General features: G+C 41.6%; 1 pseudogene; it reads right to left on the bottom strand.

Moving 5' to 3' along the window:
* Positions 1-228: 228 nt before the first annotated feature.
* Positions 229-352, bottom strand: LOC114235779 (small nucleolar RNA SNORA18; annotated as a pseudogene).
* Between the last annotated feature and the right edge of the window lie 15,005 nt (positions 353-15,357).

The raw sequence follows: 15,357 nt of genomic DNA on the forward strand, positions 1-15,357 counted from the left end.
CCCCTCCTGTAGTCTTTGAGAACCAGTTTCCTCAAGCAATTTACTGTACAACCATGTTTAGGGTCAGGAGATGGATCTGCCTGGTTCTGAATTTTAGACACCCTCTAAACATGCATTAAGTTCAAATCATATTCACTCCTAAGCTATCATACCCTAGAACAGTTAGCATATGCCAATACCTAAGATAAAAAAAGTTTGACTGTTAGGTTTCTCACAGTTTATTAGCAGCTCTGTCTTGTACGTCTTCTCCACAGATCTAGTCCTGTGAGTAAAGGAAACCACATAGTTACTCTGTGAGGCATTTCCAACCATGTAACTCTACAGAAAAAGCCCCATCAGTATAGACCTCAACTACACACGCTTTTTCTTTTCTTTTTTTTTTTGTGGCTGCACTGCACAGCTTGCAGAATCTTCGTTCCCTGACCAGGGATTGAACCTGGGTCATAGCAGTGAAAGCACTGAGTCCTAACCACTGGACCGCCGGGAATTCCCAGTCACTTTTTATATTTGCCATTTTGATACATTAAGAATGTTACTTGTTCCTGGGCTTCCCTGGTGGCGCAGTGGTGAAGAATCTGCCTACAAATTCAGGGGACACGGGTTCGAGCCCTGGTCCGGGAAGATCCCACATGCCGCGGAGCAACTAAGCCTGTGCACCACAACTACTGAGCCTGCGCTCTAGAGCCTGCAAGCCACAACTACTGAGCCCACGTGCCACAGTTACTGAAGCCCACGTGCCTAGAGCCCGTGCGCCGCAAAAAGAGAAGCCATTGTGATGAGAAGCCTGCGCACCACAACAGAGTAGCCCCCGCTCGCCCCAACTAGAGAAAGCCTGTGCACAGCAACGAAGACCTAATGCAGCCATAAATAAATAAATAAATAGATAGATTTAAGGATGTTACTTGTTCCTGTTTTTGACTGTCCTTCTCTTCATATGAATTGTCTAGTCCTATCTTTTGTCCACTATTCCATTCTTTTATGTACACACATGCATGCAGTATATAAACATGCAATATACACATATACACATATGCAGTACAAATATACATATCAATATACACACATGTATACATATAATACATACACATATACATATATACAATATATGCACATACATATCAATATATACACATATATACTTATATACAATACACATATGCAATATGTACACACATATTTGTCTGGAATGTACATTTTCTTTGTTACTGCATTTTTAGTGTACAGAGGTTTTTGAAGTCTGTGTAATCAGGTTTATTCAATTTTTCTTTATATTTTTACTTGGCTCTAAGAAAGCCCTTCCTTAAATCCCCTTTTGGTTATATTATACATTTAACTCTTAAATCCATCCATCTGGGATGTAAAAATCCAAGGTCCCTGCATCGTTCTTGAACTGCATTCCTCACTGGTCCATAGGCCTGCCTTTTCCATTATTGCTGCTCCATCATTCGTTTTCATAGATGGTAGGACTGAGACCACATTTTAAGAAGGTCTAAAAAAAAATTTTTTTAATCTATTCTTCCAGGTGACCCAGGAATCATTTTCTCGGAACTCAGCCTCTTCATGCCCCTGCATATCTCATTGGGATTTTGATTAGAATTGACCAGTTTGTGAAGAATTAACATAGTTCTATATAATATTAGGTCTTCACATCAGAGAATGTGCTAAATGACTGTCCATTTAAGTCTGCATCTAACCATCAGAAAAGGTTTATAGTTTTCTTCATATATGTTCATATATTTATTCTTAAATTCAGTCTAATTTTGTGGGGTTTGTAAATTGGCTCTGTGATAACATTTATAGAACAACTCTTGACTGTAGGTATACTTTTTTTTTTTAAAGGTTTTTTTTTTTTAATTAATTAATTTATTTATTTTTGGGTGTGTTGGGTCTTCGTTTCTGTGCGAGGGCTTTCTCCAGTTCCAGCGAGCGAGGTCCACTCTTCATCACGGTGCGCAGGCCTCTCACTGTCACGGCCTCTCTTGTTGCAGAGCACGGGCTCCAGACGCGCAGGCTCAGTAGTCGTGGCTCACGGGCCTAGCCGCTCTGTGGCATGTGGGATCTTCCCAGACCAGGGCTCGAACCCGTGTCCCCTGCATTGGCAGGCAGACTCTCAACCACTGTGCCACCAGGGAAGCCCTGTAGGTATACTTTTGTCTATTTATTTTACACCAAGCAGCTTTACTGAGTCATTCTAGAAGGCCTCTAACAGTTTATTGCTTAATCATGTTTTCTAGGTAAAGTCATTACTTGGAAATAAAAAGCTTGCCTCTCCTTTTCATATAGATAGCCTTTTATTTCATTTCTTCTTAAAACCCACATTGCCCAGCACTTCAGAGCGACACTGTGTTGGTGGCAGTGGTCACCTGTGGCAGACTTTGTTTGGGGTGAGGAGCAATACATGTCCACCTCAACACTTTGGCCTCTAAAACGATCACAGCTGTGGTGGTCACAGTTCTGACCAACAAAGTCTGCTACAGATTTTGGGGAAGTCTGCTTTCCTGATAGGAGATACTGCTCCTTCCTCCTCCTCTCTTCTTCCTGGAACTTGGATGCAATGCCTGGAGGTGTGGTAGCCATTTTGCAACCATGAGATAATTGAGGACAAAGACCCACATAGTGGAACGGAAAATAAAAGGATCCTAGGCCTTGAATGGAATTTGAGCAGCCATTTCAGCCATTGACATTCAACTTCCTGAGTTCTTGTTATGGACTTTAGCTGTTTTTCTCACATTTGTCCTTCCCCACAATTGTATTCCTCATTGACACAGCATCTGGTTCGTTTTGCTTGATGCACAGCAAACCAAAATGCTGAGACACCCAGGTCTGTAGCCAAGTGAGGAGAACTAGCCTCAGATCTGTCTCCCCAAAGGCAAGGAGCTGGGGTACTTATGGGATGAAGAGTAAAGCAGCAGGGCAGTCTGAGTAGTGGGGAAAGGTGATTGGAAAAAGGTGTTATGACTGTTGTTTTGCGCAGGTGTAACTAAGCTACAGGCCTCTGCATGTTCAAAAAGTCACTGAGGACTTCCCTGGTGGCACAGTGGTTGGGAATCCACCTGCCAATGCAGGGGACACGGGTTCGATCCCTGGTCCGGGAAGATCCCACATGCCATGGAGCAGTTAAGCCCACGTGCCACAACTACTGACCCTGTGCTCTAGAGCCCGCATGCCACAACTGCTGAAGCCTGTGCACCTAGAGCCCATCCTCTGCAACAAGAGAAGCCACCACAATGAGAAGCATGCACAGCACAACGAAGAGTGGCCCCCGCTCGCCGCAACTAGAGAAAGCCCGCATGCAGTAACGAAGACCCAAAGCAGCCAAAAATAAACAAAATAAAATAAATAAATTTAAGAAAAAAGAACTAAAGATCGTACCTCACCAAGTATATAACGTGTTAGCATACAAGTAAAATGCATTAAAAAAACTTTTTTTTAAAGAAAGAAAGAAATGTCATTAAAAAAAAAAGTCACAGAGCAGACACTCACGCAGGCCCCCCTGGAGGGTGGGTGGTCTTATCCAGTCATAACTATCTCAGCTCAAACTAGACACAGCTGACTCCAAGGTCCTTGAGAACAACTTGGGCAAACACCTTAATGTTTAGGCTCCAAGCCACCTGGAGGGCATGCAGTCTTTTTGTTTGTTTGTTTGTGTTTGTTTTTTTATACTGCAGGTTCTTATTAGTCATCAATTTTATACACATCAGTGTATACATGTCAATCCCAATCGCCCAATTCAGCACACCACCATCCCCACCCCACCACAGTTTTCCCCCCTTGGTGTCCATATGTCTGTTCTCTACATCTGTGTCTCAACTTCTGCCCTGCAAACCGGCTCATCAGTACCATTTTTCTAGGTTCCACATACATGCGTTAATATACGATATTTGTTTTTCTCTTTCTGACTTACTCTACTCTGTATGACAGTCTCTAGATCCATCCACGTCTCAACAAATGACTCAATTTCGTTCCTTTTTATGGCTGAGTAATATTCCATTGTATATATGTACCACATCTTCTTTATTCATTCGCCTGTTGATGGGCATTTGGGTTGCTTCCATGACCTGGCTATTGTAAATAGTGCTGCAATGAACATTGGGGTGCATGTGTCATTTTGAATTATCGTTTTCTCTGGGTATACGCCCAGTAGTGGGATTGCTGGATCATATGGTAAATCTATTTTTAGTTTTTTAAGGAACCTCCAGACTGTTCTCCATAGTGGCTGTATCAAGTTACATTCCCACCAACAGTGTAAGAGGGTTCCCTTTTCTCCACACCCTCTCCAGCATTTGTTGTTTGTAGATTTTCTGATGATGCCCATTCTAACTGGTGTGAGGTGATACCTCATTGTAGTTTTGATTTGCATTTCTCTAATAATTAGTGATGTTGAGCATCTTTTCATGTGCTTCTTGGCCATCTGTATGTCTTCTTTGGAGAAATGTCTATTTAGGTCTTCTGCCCATTTTTGGATTGGGTTGTTTGTTTCTTTAATATTGAGCTGAATGTGCTGTTTATATATTTTGGAGATTAATCCTTTTTCATTGATTCGTTTTCAAATATTTTCTCCCATTCTGAGGGCTGTCTTTTCGTCTTGTTTATGGTTTCCTTTGCTGTGCAAAAGCTTTGAAGTTTCATTAGGTCCCATTTGTTTATTTTTGTTTTTATTTCATTACTCTAGGAGGTGGATCAAAAAAGATCTTGCTGTGATTTATGTCAAAGAGTGTTTTTCCCATGTTTTCCTCTAAGAGTTTTATAGTGTCCGGTCTTACATCAAGGTCTCGAATCCATTTTGAGTTTATTTTTGTGTATGGTGTTAGGGAGTGTTCTAATTTCATTCTTTTACATGTAGCTGTCCAGTTTTCCCAGCACCACGTATTGAAGAGACTGTCTTTTCTCCATTGTATATCTTTGCCTCCTTTGTCATAGATTAGTTGACCATAGGTGCATGGGTTTATCTCTGGGCTTTCTATCTTGTTCCATTGATCTATGTTTCTGTTTTTGTGCCAGTACCATATTGTCTTGATTACTGTAGCTTTGTAGTATAGTCTGAAGTCAGCGAGTCTGATTTCTCCAGCTCCATTTTTTCCCTCAAGACTGCTTTGGCTATTCAGGGTCTTTTGTGTCTCCATACAAATTTTAAGATGATTTGTTCTAGTTCCATAAAAAATGCCATTGGTAATTTGATAGGGATTGCATTGAATCTGTAGATTGCTTTGGGTAGTATAGTCATTTTCACAATATTGATTCTTCCAATCCAAGGACATGGTATATATCTCCATCTGTTGGTATCATCTTTAATTTCTTTCATCAGTGTCTTATAGTTTCCTGCATACAGGTCCTAGGTAGGTTTATTCCTCGGTATTTTATTCTTTTTGTTACAATGGTAAATAAGAGTGTTTCCATAATTTCTCTTTCAGATTTTTCATCATTAGTGTATAGGAATGCAAGAGATTTCTGTGCATTAATTTTGTATCCTGCAACTTTACCAAATTCATTGATTAGCTCTAGTAGTTTTCTGGTGGCATCTTTAGGATTCTCTATGTATAGTATCATGTCATCTGCAAAGAGTGACAGTTTTACTTCTTCTTTTCCAATTTGTATTCCTTTTATTTCTTTTTCTTCTCTAATTGCCGTGGCTAGGACTTTCAAAACTATGTTGAATAATAGTGGTGAGAGTGGACATCCTTGTCTCGTTCCTGATCTTAGAGGAAATGCTTCCAGTTTTTCACTGTTGAGAATGATGTTTGCTGTGGGTTTGTCATATATGGCCTTTATTATGTTGAGGTAGGTTCCCTCTATGCCCACTTTCTGGAGAGTTTTTGTCATAAATGGGTGTTGAATTTTGTCAAAAGCTTTTTCTGCATCTATTGAGATGATCATATGGGTTTTATTCTTCAGTTTGTTAATATGGTGTATCACATTGATTGATTTGCGTATATTGAAGAAGAATCCTTGCATCCCTGGGAGAAATCCCACTTGATCATGGTGTATGATCCTTTTAGTGTGTTGTTGGATTCTGTTTGCTAGCATTTTGTTGAGGATTTTTGCATCTATGTTCATCAGTGATATTGGTCTGTAATTTTCTTTTTTTGTAGTATCTTTGTCTGGTTTTGGTATCAGGGTGATGGTGGCCTCCTAGAATGAGTTTGGGAGTGTTCCTTCCTCTGCAATTTTTTGGAAGAGTTTGAGAAGGATGGGTGTTAGCTCTTCTCTAAATGTTTGATAGAATTCACCTGTGAAGCCATCTGGTCCTGGACTTTTGTTTGTTGGAAGATTTTTAATCACAGTTTCAATTTCATTACTTGTGATTGGTCTGTTCATATTTTCTGTTTCTTCCTGGTTCAGTCTTGGAAGGTTATACCTTTCTAAAAATTTGTCCATTTCTTCCAGGTTGTCCATTTTATTGGCATAGAGTTGCTTGTAGTAGTCTCTTAGGATGCTTTGTGTTTCTGCGGTGTCTGTTGTAACTTCTCCTTTTTCATTTCTGATTTTATTGATTTGAGTCCTCTCCCTCTTTTTCTTGATGAGTCTGGCTAATGGCTTATCAATTTTGTTTATCTTCTCAAAGAACCTGCTTTTAGTTTTATTAATCTTTGCTATTGTTTTCTTTGTTTCTATTTCATTTATTTCCACTCTCATCTTTATGATTTCTTTCCTTCTGCTAACTTTGGGTTTTGTTTGTACTTCTTTCTCTAGTTCCTTTAGGTGTAAGGTTAGATTGTTTACTTGAGATTTTTCTTGTTTCTTGAGGTAGGGTTCTATAGCTATAAACTTCCCTCTTAGAAATGCTTTTGCTGCATCCCATAGGTTTTGGATCGTTGTGTTTTCATTGTCATTTGTCTCTAGGTATTTTTTGATTTCCTCTTTGATTTCTTCAGTGATCTCTTGGTTATTTAGTAACGTATTGTTTAGCCTCCATGTGTTTGTGTTTTTTACGTTTTTTTCCCTGTAATTCATTTCTAATCTCATAGTGCTGTGGTCAGAAAAGATGCTTGATATGATTTCAATTTTCTTAAATTTACTGAGGGTTGATTTGTGACCCAAGATGTGATCTATCCTGGAGAATGTTCCATGTGCACTTGAGAAGAAAGTGTAATCTGCTGTTTTTGGATGGAATGCCCTATTAATATCAATTAACTCTATCTGGTCTATTGTGTCATTTAAAGCTTCTATTTCCTTATTTATTTTCATTTTGGATGATCTGTCCATAGGTGTAAGTGAGGTGTTAAAGTCCCCCACTATTATTGTGTTACTGTCTATTTCCTCTTTTATAGCTGTCAGCAGTTGCCTTATGTATTGAGGTGCTCCTATGTTGGGTGCATATATATTTATAATTGTTATATCTTCTTCTTGGATTGATCCCTTGATCATTATGTAGTGTCCTTCCTTATCTCTTGTAACATTCTTTATTTTAAAGTCTATTTTATCTGATATGAGTATAGCTACTCCAGTTTTCTTTTGATTTCCATTTGCATGGAATATCTTTTTCCATCCCCTCACTTTCAGTCTGTATGTGTCCCTAGGTCTGAAGTGGGTCTCTTGTAGACAGCATATATATGGGTCTTGTTTTTGTATCCATTCAGCAAGCCTGTGTCTTTTGGTTGGAGCATTTAATCCATTCACGTTGAAGGTAATTATCGATATGTATGTTCCTATGACCATTTTCTTAATTGTTTTGGGTTTGTTTTTGTAGGTCCTTTTCTTCTCTTGCATTTCCCAATTAGAGTAGTTACTTTAGCATTTGTTGTAGAGCTGGTTTGGTGGTGCTGAATTCTCTTAGCTTTTGCTTGTCTGTAAAGCTTTTGATTTCTCCATCAAATCTGAATGAGATCCTTGCCGGGTAGAGTAATCTTGGTTGTAGGTTCTTCCCTTTCATCACTTTAAGTATATCGTGCCACTCCCTTCTGGCTTGTAGAGTTTCTGCTGAGAAATCAGCTGTTAACCTTATGGGAGTTCCCGTGTATGTTATTTGTCGTTTTTCCCTTGCTGCTTTCAATAATTTTTCTTCGTCTTTAATTTTTGCCAATTTGATTACTGTGTGTCTTGGCGTGTTTCTCCTTGGGTTTATCCTGTATGGGACTCGCTGCGCTTCCTGGACTTGGGTGGCTATTTCCTTTCCCATGCTAGGGAAGTTTTTGACTATAATCTCTTCAAATATTTTCTCTGGTCCTTTCTCTCTCTCTTCTCCTTCTGGGACCCCTATAATGCGAATGTTGTTGTGTTTAATGTTGTCCCAGAGGTCTCTTAGGCTGCCTTCATTTCTTTTCATTCTTTTTTCTTTAGTCTGTTCCTCAGCAGTGAATTCCACCATTCTGTCTTCCAGGTCACTTATCCGTTCTTCTGCCTCAGTTATTCTGCTATTGATTCCTTCTAGTGTAGTTTTCATTTCAGTTATTGTATTGTTCATCTCTGTTTGTTTGTTCTTTAATTCTTCTAGGTCTTTGTTAAACATTTCTTGCATCTTCTCGATCTTTGTCTCCATTCTTATTCCAAGGTCCTGGATCATCTTCACTATCATTATTCTGAATTCTTTTTCTGGAAGGTTGCCTATCTCCACTTCATTTAGTTGTTTTTCTGGGGTTTTATCTTGTTCCTTCATCTGGTATATAGCCCTCTTCCTTTTCATCTTGTCTATCTTTCTGTGAATCAGGGCACACAGTCTTAAAATAGCATTGATGAGTGATGGCAGGTGGAATAGATTTGACTGATTATACACAGGTTCAGCCCACTGACCGTTTTTGATTGTTTCTCAAACTTGAGGAAGATGGACAATGGCCACTCTGGCCACTTCCTGCTGACAAGGGGTGTAGACCTAACAGGGGCTTGAGGAATGACACTGTTTAGCACTCATTTGATAATATTCTCTTGTCTGGTTTCAAGTTAACATTTTTTTTTTAATTTTATTTATTTATTTATGTATCCATTTTTGGCTGTGTTGGGTCTTCATTTCTGTGCGAGGGCTTCCTCTAGTTGTGGCGAGCGGGGGCCACTCTTCATCGCGGTGCGCGGGCCTCTCACTATCGCAGCCTCTCTTGTTGCGGAGCACAGGCTCCAGACGCGCAGGCTCAGTAGTTGTGGCTCACGGGCCCAGCTGCTCCGCGGCATGTGGGATCTTCCCAGACCAGGGCTCGAACCCGTGTCCCCTGCATTAGCAGGCAGATTCTCAAGCACTGCGCCACCAGGGAAGCCCAGGGTCTTCGTTTCTGTGCGAGGGCTTTCTCTAGTTGTGGCAAGTGGGGGCCACTCTTCATCGCGGTGCGCGGGCCTCTCACTGTCACGGCCTCTCTTGTGGCGGAGCACAGGCTCCAGACGCGCAGGCTCAGTAATTGTGGCTCACGGACCTAGTTGCTCCGCGGCATGTGGGATCTTCCCAGACCAGGGCTCGAACCCGTGTCCCCTGCATTGGCAGGCAGATTCTCAACCACTGCGCCACCAGGGAAGCCCTCAAGTTAACATTTTGATCCCAGTAAACATACCACCCTCAGGCCAGCTGTTAAGGCATTCATAGACCCAAACTTGGTCATCAAAACCACAGACAGGGGAATTCCCTGGCATCCAGTGGTTAAGACTCAGTGCTTCCACTGCAGGGGGTGTGGGTCCGACCCCTGGTCAGGGAACTAAGATCCTGCATGACCCACAGTGTGGCCAAAGAAACAAAAAATAACCACAAAGTGCACCCTAAGGGGGCACACAGAATGTCAGATATATTGTTAAAATTTAGGCTCTTACTGGGACTTCCCTGGTGGCACAGTGGTTAAGAATCCACCTGCTGGTGCAGGGGACACAGGTTCAATCCCTGGTCCAGGACGATCCTACATCCTGCAGAGGAACTAAGCCCGTGTGCCACAACCACTGAGCCTGCGCTCTAGAGCCTGCAAGCCACAACTACTGAGCCCATGTGCCTAGAGCCCATGCTCTGCAACAAGAGAATCTACCGCAATGAGAAGCCCGCACACCGCAACGAAGAATAGTCCCCGCTCGCTGCAACTAGAGAAAGCCCATGTGCAGCAAAGAAGACCCAACACAGCCAAAAATAAAAATTAATTAATTAATTAATTTTTAAAATTTAGGCTCTTACTTATAGGGATTTTAGGGAATTCCCTGGTGGTCCAGTGGTTAGGACTCCACGCTTTCACTGCTAAGAGCATGGGTTCAATCCTTGGTGGCGGAACTAAGATCCCACAAGCTGCACAGCACGGCCAAAGAAAAAAAATTATATACAAACACACACACACACATATATACACACACATATATATACACACGTATATATATGTACACACGTATATATATGTACACACACACACACACACACATATATATATATACACACACACATATGGGTTTTATCTAGGACACTCAGACAGGGATCAGTGTCTTACCTTTTTACATGTTGGAGCACCTAGATCATTATTCATTTGGCTGAAACACTTAGGTATTAAATATGGAAGGGACTTAAGCTGGAGAAATAAGAACCGTTCCTACAATATCCTAATCAAGTATGACCTTGACGGGGGGTACACACACCAGGACTATTTATTTTTATCTGAGGACACAAGGAGAGAACCGAATTTCAGCTTCATCAAGGAAAAATGGGACAGGTGATGAGCCTAATCTGATATGTTACCTCTGAAGTTAAGGAAGTTAGGGATGGTTGAAAAATGAGTGACAGTCACAGTCAAGGGGTCAGCATGATCAAATACAGAAAGAAGTTTTGGATGACAAATTCAACAGCTAGAGAGATGACCTGTTTTTGCCAAAGTTTGAGAAATCCGAATCATTGAATTGTCTTTCCAAGCCTGGGAGGTTAGAAACAAAGAAAACATCACAAGAGAAAAGAACAGTCATTCTGGCAACTAGCAAGGTATTTAAATTGCCTTCTGGAAGAGGTAAAACTGTCACTGTATGCAGATGACATGATACTATATATAGAAAACCCTAAGAACTCTACACAAAAACTACTAGAACTGATAAATGAGTTAACAAAGTAGCAAGATTTCTTTATACTAACAATGAAATATCAGAGAAGGAATGTAAAAAAAGAAAAATACCTTTTCAAATCCCACCAAAAAAAAAAATACCTAGGAATAAACCTGACCAAGGAGGTGAAAGACTTATACACTGAGAACTATAAAACATTAATAAAGGAAATTAAAGAGGATTCAAAGAAATGGAAAGATATCGCATGTTCTTGGATTGGAATAATTAATATTGTTAAAATGGCAATACTACCCAAAGCAAACTACAGATTTAACATGATCACTATCAAATTACCCATGATATTTTTCACAAAACTAGAACAAATAATCCAAAAATTTATATGGAACCATAAAAGGCCCAGAATTGCCAAAGCAATCCTGAGGGGGAAAAAAAAAAAAAAAGCTGCAGGAGGTATAACCCTCGAGATGTCAGACAATACTACAAAGTTACAGTAATCAAAAGTGTGGTATTGGTACAAAAACAGACATACAGATCAATGGCACAGAATAGAGAGCCCAGAAATATACCCACAAACCTATGGTCAATTAAACTTTGACAAAGGAAGCAAGAATATAAAATGGGAAAAAGTCTCTTCAGCAAGTTGTGCTGGGAAAGTTGGACAGCCACATGTAAATCAACGAAGTTAGAACATTCCCTTACACCATGCACAAAAATAAACTCAGGGCTTCCCTGGTGGCGCAGTGGTTGAGAGTCTGCCTGCTGATGCAGGGGACGCGGGTTCGAGCCCTGGTCTGGGAAGATCCCACATGCCACGGAGCGGCTGGGCCCATGAGCCACAACTGCTGAGCCTGCGCGTCTGGAGCCTGTGCCCCGCAACGGGAGGGGCCGCGGTAGTGAGAGGCCCGCGCACCGCGATGAAGAGCGGTCCCCGCACCGCGATGAAGAGTGGCCCCCACTTGCCGCAACTGGAGAAAGCCCTCGCACGAACCGAAGACCCAACACAGCCAAAAATAAATAAATAATAAAATAAAATAAAGTAGCTATACAATTTTAAAAAATAAATAAATAAATAAACTCAAAATGGCTTAAAGACTTAAACATAAGATGTGACACCATCAAAGTCCTAGAAGAGAACATAGGCAAAACATTCTCTGACACGAATCATACCAATGTTTTCTTAGGTCAGTCTCCCAAGGCAATAGAAATAAAAGCAAAAATAAACAAATGGGACCTAATCAAACTTACAAGCTTTTGCACAGCAAAGGAAACCATAAACAAAATGAAAAGACAACCTACAGAATGGTAGAAAATATTTGCAAATGATGCAACTGACTAGGGCTTAATCTCCAAAATATACAAACAGCTCATGCAGCTCAATAACAAAAAAACAAACAACCCAATAGAAAAATGGGCAGAAGACCTCAATAGACATGTCTCCAAAGAATACATCCAGATGGTCAATAGGCACATGAAAAGATGCTCAACATCGCTAATTATTAGAGAAATGCAAGTCAAAACTACACTGAGGTACAACCTCACATTGGTCAGAATGGCCATCATTAAAAAGTCTATAAATAACAAATGCTGGAGAGGGTGTGGAGAAAAGGGAACCTTCCTACACTGTTGGTGGGTATGTAAGTTGGTGCAGCCACTATGGAAAACAGTATGGAGGTGCCTCAAAAAACTAAAAATATATTTACCATATGATCCAGCAATCCCACTCCTGGGCATATATCTGGAGAAAACCATAATTTGAAAAGATACATGCACCCCGATGTTCATTGCAGCACTATTCACAAGAGCCAAGACACAGAAACAACCTAAATGTCCATCAACAGATGAATGGATAAAGAGGATGTGGTATATTTACACAATGGAATATGACTCAGCCATAAAAAAGAATGAAATAGTGCCATCTGCAGCAACATGGATGCAACTAGAGATTATCATACTAAGTGAAGTCAGAAAGAGAAAGACAAATACCATATAATATCACTTATATGTAGAATCTAAAATATGGCACAAATGAACCAATCTACAAAACAGAAACAGACTCACAGACATAGAGAACAGACTTGTGGTTGCCAAGGGGGAGGGGGTTGGGGGAGGGATAGACTGGGAGTTTGGGATGAGCAGATGCAAACTATTACATATAGGATGGATAAATAACAAGGTCCTACTGTATAGCACAGGGAACTATATCCAAACTCCTGGGATAAACCATAATGGAAAAGAATATAAAAAAGAATATATATATATATATATATATATATATATATATATATGTATAACTGAGTCACTCTGCTGTACAGCAGAAATTAACACAACATTGTAAACCAACGATACTTCAACTAAAAAAAAAATTACCTTCTAAAGAGTTTCACTTTACCAAAGTCAGCTCTGCATCAATCCCTACACCTTCATTTCTTGCTCACAGCATTTTTTAAAAAGTAATTTTATTTATTTATTTTAGTTTTGGCTGCTTGGGTCTTCGTTGCTGCACGGGCTTTCTCTAGTTGCGTCGAGCGGGGGCTACTCTTCGTTGCGGTGCACAGGCTTCTCATTGTGGTGGCTTCTCCTGCTGCGGAGCATGGGCTCTAGGCTCACGGGGTTAAGTAGTTGTGGCACACAGGCTCAGTAGTTGTGGCTCGCGGGCTCTAGAGCGCAGGCTCAGTAGTTGTGGCGCATGGGCTTAGTTGCTCCACGGCATGTGGGATCTTCCTGGACCAGGGCTCAAACCCATGTTCCCTGCATTGGCAGGCAGATTCTTAACCACTGTGCCACCAGGGAAACCCTACACAGCTTCTCTTTGAGAACCAACTTAAGATGGCTAGGGAGTCATTTGTCAGCCCGGAGATGTCTGTGTCCCTTCAACTTCAGCGAGGAAGGGGTCATGAGGACCACCACCCAAGGTCCAGTCCAGGAAGGATGGAGCTGGTCTTCAGGATGGTTATCCTTCCAAGACTTCAGTCTAAAGGGTCATGGTCTCCCCCTTTAAGAACTTCCTAGGGAATTCCCCGGCGGTCCAGTGGTTAGGACTTGGCGCTTTCACTGCCGTGGGCCCGGGTTGCATACCTGGTCAGGGAACTAAGATCCTGCAAGCCACTTGGTGCAACCAAAAAAATCCAAGAAAACAAAAACAACAAACAAAAAAAACTTCCTAAAGGGGTTTTGCTACAACAAAGAAGTTGGAGATCCAAGTGGGACCTAACCCGGTCATCACCAGGAGCCCCCGTGGTTGTTTCTTGGTGGGAACAGCAACCCTGGCGAGAGCTTCCCTCCATTAAGGAGCAGCTGTCTGTCCTTGTGAGTTCAAAACCTGAGTGTCTAACAGAGGGCTGACAGCTCTGTGCTTTTTTCTTGGGCACCTTACCGCCTCCTTCAACCACGAAGTTCCGTCAAAACTGTATTCTGGTCTCGGGCGTCCTTTGTTGGACTGGCCATCAGAGTATCATCCACATCCTGGGGGCTCCCTCATTTAGGTGGGATCCCTCACACCTGTGGTCAGGATTTCTCCCAATCTTGAGGAGAGATTGTTAAATCCCGGAGGAAGTGCTGTCCAGCAGTACTTGTGTTTAACTCTTGTATCTTGTATTTGAAAGCAGACAACTCTTGGGATTCAAAACTCAGGTTATGCAAAAAAACAAAAAGTCCTTCAAATCCAATAGGGTAAACCAACAAATCTCTGCACAAAGTAGTGAGCAGTGTTAGGGTCTAGAGATGAGTATCTCCTACAATTTGATTCATTGCTCTGAAGTGGTGTACAAACTGATATCCACCTGTGCCTGGTTTCTGGACTGGTAAAGGTGGAGTCTTATAAGGTGACCAGCAGGGGTGTATTAAGTCATATTCCAGGAAGGCAGGGGTTGAATTCCACACTTTGCCGGCTCCTTTCATAGGAAGGGCTTTAAGTTTGGAATTTTTGCTCCGGGACAGAGCCTAACCCGTATAGGCGCAGCCTCCTGCCCACACACACCCCACACCTCCAGACTCACCTCCTTCAGGATATCTTTCCCAGTGGCTGCAGGCTGTTCTCTTTGGGGGCTGAGAGCCTGCTCTTGTGATGCTTCAATGTCCATTCGTCCAGGTGTAAAGGTAACCCTGGTATTTAGTTAGTAAATCTCGTACAGAAAGGTATGCTCCATCTGACAGTCTAGCAGCTGGAGAAAAGGCTTTCTGAAGGTTTCTCCTGACACCCCAGTTACTAACAGCCTCAGAAGAAAGTTTAGAAAACTGGGTATTTAAAACTGAGTAAGTGGCCCCCGCGTCCATCACAAAGTCAAATTGATTTCCAATCGTCATGGTCACTGGGGCTCTGTGTGGGACATAGTGATGGACTCAGTGGGATTTAAAGGGTTCCCCAGGGCCCCGTCATTCGTGGTCACCGTCATGCTTAGCTCAGGCAGCTGATGCGCCACCTGT

This window comes from Balaenoptera acutorostrata, chromosome 13 (assembly GCF_949987535.1).
Source record: "Balaenoptera acutorostrata chromosome 13, mBalAcu1.1, whole genome shotgun sequence".
NCBI lineage: Eukaryota > Metazoa > Chordata > Mammalia > Artiodactyla > Balaenopteridae > Balaenoptera > Balaenoptera acutorostrata.